The sequence below is a fragment of the Schistocerca cancellata genome, unplaced genomic scaffold, assembly GCF_023864275.1.
Source record: "Schistocerca cancellata isolate TAMUIC-IGC-003103 unplaced genomic scaffold, iqSchCanc2.1 HiC_scaffold_641, whole genome shotgun sequence".
In the NCBI taxonomy this organism is placed as follows: Eukaryota; Metazoa; Arthropoda; class Insecta; order Orthoptera; family Acrididae; genus Schistocerca; species Schistocerca cancellata.
This window is the reverse complement of record NW_026046652.1, coordinates 75,067-81,177: the sequence shown is the minus strand read 5'-3', so window position 1 is coordinate 81,177 and position 6,111 is coordinate 75,067. Positions and strand designations below refer to the sequence as shown.

At 55.9% G+C, this 6,111-nt stretch overlaps 14 non-coding genes across 14 annotated transcripts; 3 read left to right on the top strand and 11 right to left on the bottom strand.

The window, feature by feature from the left end:
• Positions 1–38: 38 nt before the first annotated feature.
• Positions 39–111, bottom strand: Trnam-cau (transfer RNA methionine (anticodon CAU)). The gene has a single exon. It is a non-coding gene; the product is annotated as a tRNA-Met (tRNA).
• Positions 112–492: 381 nt separating this feature from the next.
• Trnag-gcc (transfer RNA glycine (anticodon GCC)) lies at positions 493–563 on the bottom strand. Its single transcript has one exon. It is a non-coding gene; the product is annotated as a tRNA-Gly (tRNA).
• Positions 564–886: 323 nt separating this feature from the next.
• On the top strand, positions 887–958 carry Trnag-ucc (transfer RNA glycine (anticodon UCC)). The gene has a single exon. It is a non-coding gene; the product is annotated as a tRNA-Gly (tRNA).
• Positions 959–1,570: 612 nt separating this feature from the next.
• Trnai-aau (transfer RNA isoleucine (anticodon AAU)) lies at positions 1,571–1,644 on the bottom strand. Its single transcript has one exon. It is a non-coding gene; the product is annotated as a tRNA-Ile (tRNA).
• Positions 1,645–1,842: 198 nt separating this feature from the next.
• On the bottom strand, positions 1,843–1,914 carry Trnae-uuc (transfer RNA glutamic acid (anticodon UUC)). Its single transcript has one exon. It is a non-coding gene; the product is annotated as a tRNA-Glu (tRNA).
• Positions 1,915–2,217: 303 nt separating this feature from the next.
• Trnam-cau (transfer RNA methionine (anticodon CAU)) lies at positions 2,218–2,290 on the bottom strand. The gene has a single exon. It is a non-coding gene; the product is annotated as a tRNA-Met (tRNA).
• A 382-nt stretch (positions 2,291–2,672) lies between these two features.
• On the bottom strand, positions 2,673–2,743 carry Trnag-gcc (transfer RNA glycine (anticodon GCC)). Its single transcript has one exon. It is a non-coding gene; the product is annotated as a tRNA-Gly (tRNA).
• Positions 2,744–3,066: 323 nt separating this feature from the next.
• Positions 3,067–3,138, top strand: Trnag-ucc (transfer RNA glycine (anticodon UCC)). Its single transcript has one exon. It is a non-coding gene; the product is annotated as a tRNA-Gly (tRNA).
• A 612-nt stretch (positions 3,139–3,750) lies between these two features.
• Positions 3,751–3,824, bottom strand: Trnai-aau (transfer RNA isoleucine (anticodon AAU)). Its single transcript has one exon. It is a non-coding gene; the product is annotated as a tRNA-Ile (tRNA).
• A 198-nt stretch (positions 3,825–4,022) lies between these two features.
• Trnae-uuc (transfer RNA glutamic acid (anticodon UUC)) lies at positions 4,023–4,094 on the bottom strand. The gene has a single exon. It is a non-coding gene; the product is annotated as a tRNA-Glu (tRNA).
• Positions 4,095–4,397: 303 nt separating this feature from the next.
• Trnam-cau (transfer RNA methionine (anticodon CAU)) lies at positions 4,398–4,470 on the bottom strand. Its single transcript has one exon. It is a non-coding gene; the product is annotated as a tRNA-Met (tRNA).
• Positions 4,471–4,852: 382 nt separating this feature from the next.
• Positions 4,853–4,923, bottom strand: Trnag-gcc (transfer RNA glycine (anticodon GCC)). The gene has a single exon. It is a non-coding gene; the product is annotated as a tRNA-Gly (tRNA).
• A 323-nt stretch (positions 4,924–5,246) lies between these two features.
• Trnag-ucc (transfer RNA glycine (anticodon UCC)) lies at positions 5,247–5,318 on the top strand. Its single transcript has one exon. It is a non-coding gene; the product is annotated as a tRNA-Gly (tRNA).
• Positions 5,319–5,930: 612 nt separating this feature from the next.
• Positions 5,931–6,004, bottom strand: Trnai-aau (transfer RNA isoleucine (anticodon AAU)). Its single transcript has one exon. It is a non-coding gene; the product is annotated as a tRNA-Ile (tRNA).
• Between the last annotated feature and the right edge of the window lie 107 nt (positions 6,005–6,111).

Sequence of the window (6,111 nt, the reverse complement as noted above, 5' to 3'; positions counted from 1 at the left end):
ACTAGCGACAGCACCACCGTGACTCACAGAAAATTAAATGCCCCGGGTGAGAATCGAACTCACGACCTTAAAATTATGAGACTTACGCGCTGCCTACTGCGCTACCGAGGCAGGGGACGGGGGAGACCGCTGGTCCTGGAATCTGGGTAAGCAGCGTACCCAATGTTAGACGCAGAGATACACTACTTCGTGGTTAACGCGTTCTGTTGCTACACGTGCATTGCCGGCCCCAGTTGATTGCGGTGTTGCTGCAGCTTTTGCAACCATAGGCAGCACTCCCCGTCGTTCAAGTTCAATGCCTCGGAGGCACCTGGACACAGCAACTTGTGAGGCCAGGCCGACGCCAGTCCGTAGAACATGACGCGAGCGTCCGAGTGGGGAACCGCGCGTGCTGCGTTCTCGTTTCTTCTCAAGGGAATCCCGCTATACATTCTTGTGGATCGTGCATCTCAAGCGCGCAAGTCACACGGCACCGCGGGAAAAGCAAAATGATGCATCGGCCGGGAATCTAACCCGGGCCGCCCGCGTGGCAGGCGAGCATTCTACCACTGAACCACCGATGCTCAGCTAGTTCACAGCTTCCTGGTGCTTTCCGCTGCAGACGTCTGAGGGGAAAGTGGGACTGCCGTCCAGCGCCGTCGCATCCTCTCGAGAGAATGCTACAGACGCTGAATCCTGCACTGCACTGCTTAAAAATGATCGTCTAAGTACTCTTGCGGCGCACGCACGCGACGACTCTTGCCAAAGGACGCGAAATGTGCGTAGAGACGCTGCCTGGATGAGCTCGCCTACCCCGTAACGCGCCTACAGCTACGACCACCTTCAGGCGCCGCTGACAGGCGGGAAGCAGACACAGCGCGGCTCGCGAGGCGCGGAAGGCAACTGTGCGGTGGTGGTGTAATGGTCAGCATAGTTGCCTTCCAAGCAGTTGATCCGGGGTCGATTCCCGGCCACCGCAGCAGGCTTTTACTTTTGCGTATAAGTACTTTTGCCACGCGTCCTTAAATTAATGTTTCTTTCCCCATCTTACTCGCTGCAGGCCACCCTATAGCGTGTGCGTCGATTCCCCTTGAGTCTCGACTTGTCTCGACTTTGCTCAGCTGACGCGAGAGCTGACGCTCTCCAGTCGGCCTATATCAACACGACAAGCACGAGAAACGACTGAGAGAGGCAAGGAGAGGCGAGGCGGTGGACACACAGCACGCCGCTTCATTACACGGTGGCGTCTCCCTGACTGAATCGGGCTGCAGCTGCGAAAAGAAAGGAGAAAGACAAATAGGAAGCAAAATTGCCAACAGTACCCTGCGTTCCCATGCGGTCACCCGCCCAAGCACTGACAGGGGCCAAAGTTGTTACACGTCGGCAATCGGACATTTTCTTTCGTTTTCTCTTTGCCGTATCAGAACCAGCGTATTCAACATATTGTGGCCATTGCCGAGCGAATGCTGTAGCGCTTGCCGACAAGTCGGGTTCGGATCCTCTGTCAACGTCCACGCAGGGCGATGATCTTTTGGCCATCACACTCGCCAGCTGAAATCGGCGCTGCCTTTTCGTAGTAGTAAAAGCGTACTGGCCCGTGGGGGGATCGAACCCACGACCTTCGCGTTATTAGCACGACGCTCTAACCAACTGAGCTAACGGGCCTCGACGCGGACGGTTGCTCAGCCCTACGCTGGAAACACGTGGCATGAAGCCACACGCCACTTCTAGGGTCACTGTGTGCCTGCTCCGCTCGTCCATGTTCTGCTGGCGGTCATGAAACAGTAGCTGAATTGCGAACAGGACGGGAAACGGCAGCACGCACAGCTGAAACTTGAGACGATTCGTGTGGAAAAAATTCCGTTCCGGTACCGGGAATCGAACCCGGGCCTCCTGGGTGAAAGCCAGGTATCCTAGCCACTAGACCACACCGGAGTTCGGCGTTCGTTGGACGGATCGGATGGTCTCTCGCACATTTCGTGCCGAGTCCCGCGTCGGCACCCTTCTCTCTTTGCGAGCGTCTTTGCGCATACTGACTGGCAAGGCGCGCACCTCAAAAGTCTCAGAGCAATGCATTTGGCTTCTTGCTCTACTGGGAGAAGAGGAAAAGGAAAGCTGTAAGTATCAATAACAGGAAGTAAACATTTTCTCGCTGAAGCGTTGAAACGTTGTGGATAACAAACAAGAAATAAGTTCGAGCACTAGCGACAGCACCACCGTGACTCACAGAAAATTAAATGCCCCGGGTGAGAATCGAACTCACGACCTTAAAATTATGAGACTTACGCGCTGCCTACTGCGCTACCGAGGCAGGGGGACGGGGGGAGACCGCTGGTCCTGGAATCTGGGTAAGCAGCGTACCCAATGTTAGACGCAGAGATACACTACTTCGTGGTTAACGCGTTCTGTTGCTACACGTGCATTGCCGGCCCAGTTGATTGCGGTGTTGCTGCAGCTTTTGCAACCATAGGCAGCACTCCCCGTCGTTCAAGTTCAATGCCTCGGAGGCACCTGGACACAGCAACTTGTGAGGCCAGGCCGACGCCAGTCCGTAGAACATGACGCGAGCGTCCGAGTGGGGAACCGCGCGTGCTGCGTTCTCGTTTCTTCTCAAGGGAATCCCGCTATACATTCTTGTGGATCGTGCATCTCAAGCGCGCAAGTCACACGGCACCGCGGGAAAAGCAAAATGATGCATCGGCCGGGAATCTAACCCGGGCCGCCCGCGTGGCAGGCGAGCATTCTACCACTGAACCACCGATGCTCAGCTAGTTCACAGCTTCCTGGTGCTTTCCGCTGCAGACGTCTGAGGGGAAAGTGGGACTGCCGTCCAGCGCCGTCGCATCCTCTCGAGAGAATGCTACAGACGCTGAATCCTGCACTGCACTGCTTAAAAATGATCGTCTAAGTACTCTTGCGGCGCACGCACGCGACGACTCTTGCCAAAGGACGCGAAATGTGCGTAGAGACGCTGCCTGGATGAGCTCGCCTACCCCGTAACGCGCCTACAGCTACGACCACCTTCAGGCGCCGCTGACAGGCGGGAAGCAGACACAGCGCGGCTCGCGAGGCGCGGAAGGCAACTGTGCGGTGGTGGTGTAATGGTCAGCATAGTTGCCTTCCAAGCAGTTGATCCGGGGTCGATTCCCGGCCACCGCAGCAGGCTTTTACTTTTGCGTATAAGTACTTTTGCCACGCGTCCTTAAATTAATGTTTCTTTCCCCATCTTACTCGCTGCAGGCCACCCTATAGCGTGTGCGTCGATTCCCCTTGAGTCTCGACTTGTCTCGACTTTGCTCAGCTGACGCGAGAGCTGACGCTCTCCAGTCGGCCTATATCAACACGACAAGCACGAGAAACGACTGAGAGAGGCAAGGAGAGGCGAGGCGGTGGACACACAGCACGCCGCTTCATTACACGGTGGCGTCTCCCTGACTGAATCGGGCTGCAGCTGCGAAAAGAAAGGAGAAAGACAAATAGGAAGCAAAATTGCCAACAGTACCCTGCGTTCCCATGCGGTCACCCGCCCAAGCACTGACAGGGGCCAAAGTTGTTACACGTCGGCAATCGGACATTTTCTTTGGTTTTCTCTTTGCCGTATCAGAACCAGCGTATTCAACATATTGTGGCCATTGCCGAGCGAATGCTGTAGCGCTTGCCGACAAGTCGGGTTCGGATCCTCTGTCAACGTCCACGCAGGGCGATGATCTTTTGGCCATCACACTCGCCAGCTGAAATCGGCGCTGCCTTTTCGTAGTAGTAAAAGCGTACTGGCCCGTGGGGGGATCGAACCCACGACCTTCGCGTTATTAGCACGACGCTCTAACCAACTGAGCTAACGGGCCTCGACGCGGACGGTTGCTCAGCCCTACGCTGGAAACACGTGGCATGAAGCCACACGCCACTTCTAGGGTCACTGTGTGCCTGCTCCGCTCGTCCATGTTCTGCTGGCGGTCATGAAACAGTAGCTGAATTGCGAACAGGACGGGAAACGGCAGCACGCACAGCTGAAACTTGAGACGATTCGTGTGGAAAAAATTCCGTTCCGGTACCGGGAATCGAACCCGGGCCTCCTGGGTGAAAGCCAGGTATCCTAGCCACTAGACCACACCGGAGTTCGGCGTTCGTTGGACGGATCGGATGGTCTCTCGCACATTTCGTGCCGAGTCCCGCGTCGGCACCCTTCTCTCTTTGCGAGCGTCTTTGCGCATACTGACTGGCAAGGCGCGCACCTCAAAAGTCTCAGAGCAATGCATTTGGCTTCTTGCTCTACTGGGAGAAGAGGAAAAGGAAAGCTGTAAGTATCAATAACAGGAAGTAAACATTTTCTCGCTGAAGCGTTGAAACGTTGTGGATAACAAACAAGAAATAAGTTCGAGCACTAGCGACAGCACCACCGTGACTCACAGAAAATTAAATGCCCCGGGTGAGAATCGAACTCACGACCTTAAAATTATGAGACTTACGCGCTGCCTACTGCGCTACCGAGGCAGGGGGACGGGGGGAGACCGCTGGTCCTGGAATCTGGGTAAGCAGCGTACCCAATGTTAGACGCAGAGATACACTACTTCGTGGTTAACGCGTTCTGTTGCTACACGTGCATTGCCGGCCCAGTTGATTGCGGTGTTGCTGCAGCTTTTGCAACCATAGGCAGCACTCCCCGTCGTTCAAGTTCAATGCCTCGGAGGCACCTGGACACAGCAACTTGTGAGGCCAGGCCGACGCCAGTCCGTAGAACATGACGCGAGCGTCCGAGTGGGGAACCGCGCGTGCTGCGTTCTCGTTTCTTCTCAAGGGAATCCCGCTATACATTCTTGTGGATCGTGCATCTCAAGCGCGCAAGTCACACGGCACCGCGGGAAAAGCAAAATGATGCATCGGCCGGGAATCTAACCCGGGCCGCCCGCGTGGCAGGCGAGCATTCTACCACTGAACCACCGATGCTCAGCTAGTTCACAGCTTCCTGGTGCTTTCCGCTGCAGACGTCTGAGGGGAAAGTGGGACTGCCGTCCAGCGCCGTCGCATCCTCTCGAGAGAATGCTACAGACGCTGAATCCTGCACTGCACTGCTTAAAAATGATCGTCTAAGTACTCTTGCGGCGCACGCACGCGACGACTCTTGCCAAAGGACGCGAAATGTGCGTAGAGACGCTGCCTGGATGAGCTCGCCTACCCCGTAACGCGCCTACAGCTACGACCACCTTCAGGCGCCGCTGACAGGCGGGAAGCAGACACAGCGCGGCTCGCGAGGCGCGGAAGGCAACTGTGCGGTGGTGGTGTAATGGTCAGCATAGTTGCCTTCCAAGCAGTTGATCCGGGGTCGATTCCCGGCCACCGCAGCAGGCTTTTACTTTTGCGTATAAGTACTTTTGCCACGCGTCCTTAAATTAATGTTTCTTTCCCCATCTTACTCGCTGCAGGCCACCCTATAGCGTGTGCGTCGATTCCCCTTGAGTCTCGACTTGTCTCGACTTTGCTCAGCTGACGCGAGAGCTGACGCTCTCCAGTCGGCCTATATCAACACGACAAGCACGAGAAACGACTGAGAGAGGCAAGGAGAGGCGAGGCGGTGGACACACAGCACGCCGCTTCATTACACGGTGGCGTCTCCCTGACTGAATCGGGCTGCAGCTGCGAAAAGAAAGGAGAAAGACAAATAGGAAGCAAAATTGCCAACAGTACCCTGCGTTCCCATGCGGTCACCCGCCCAAGCACTGACAGGGGCCAAAGTTGTTACACGTCGGCAATCGGACATTTTCTTTGGTTTTCTCTTTGCCGTATCAGAACCAGCGTATTCAACATATTGTGGCCATTGCCGAGCGAATGCTGTAGCGCTTGCCGACAAGTCGGGTTCGGATCCTCTGTCAACGTCCACGCAGGGCGATGATCTTTTGGCCATCACACTCGCCAGCTGAAATCGGCGCTGCCTTTTCGTAGTAGTAAAAGCGTACTGGCCCGTGGGGGGATCGAACCCACGACCTTCGCGTTATTAGCACGACGCTCTAACCAACTGAGCTAACGGGCCTCGACGCGGACGGTTGCTCAGCCCTACGCTGGAAACACGTGGCATGAAGCCACACGCCACTTCTAGGGTCACTGTGTGCCTGCTCCGCTCGTCCATGTTCTGCTGGC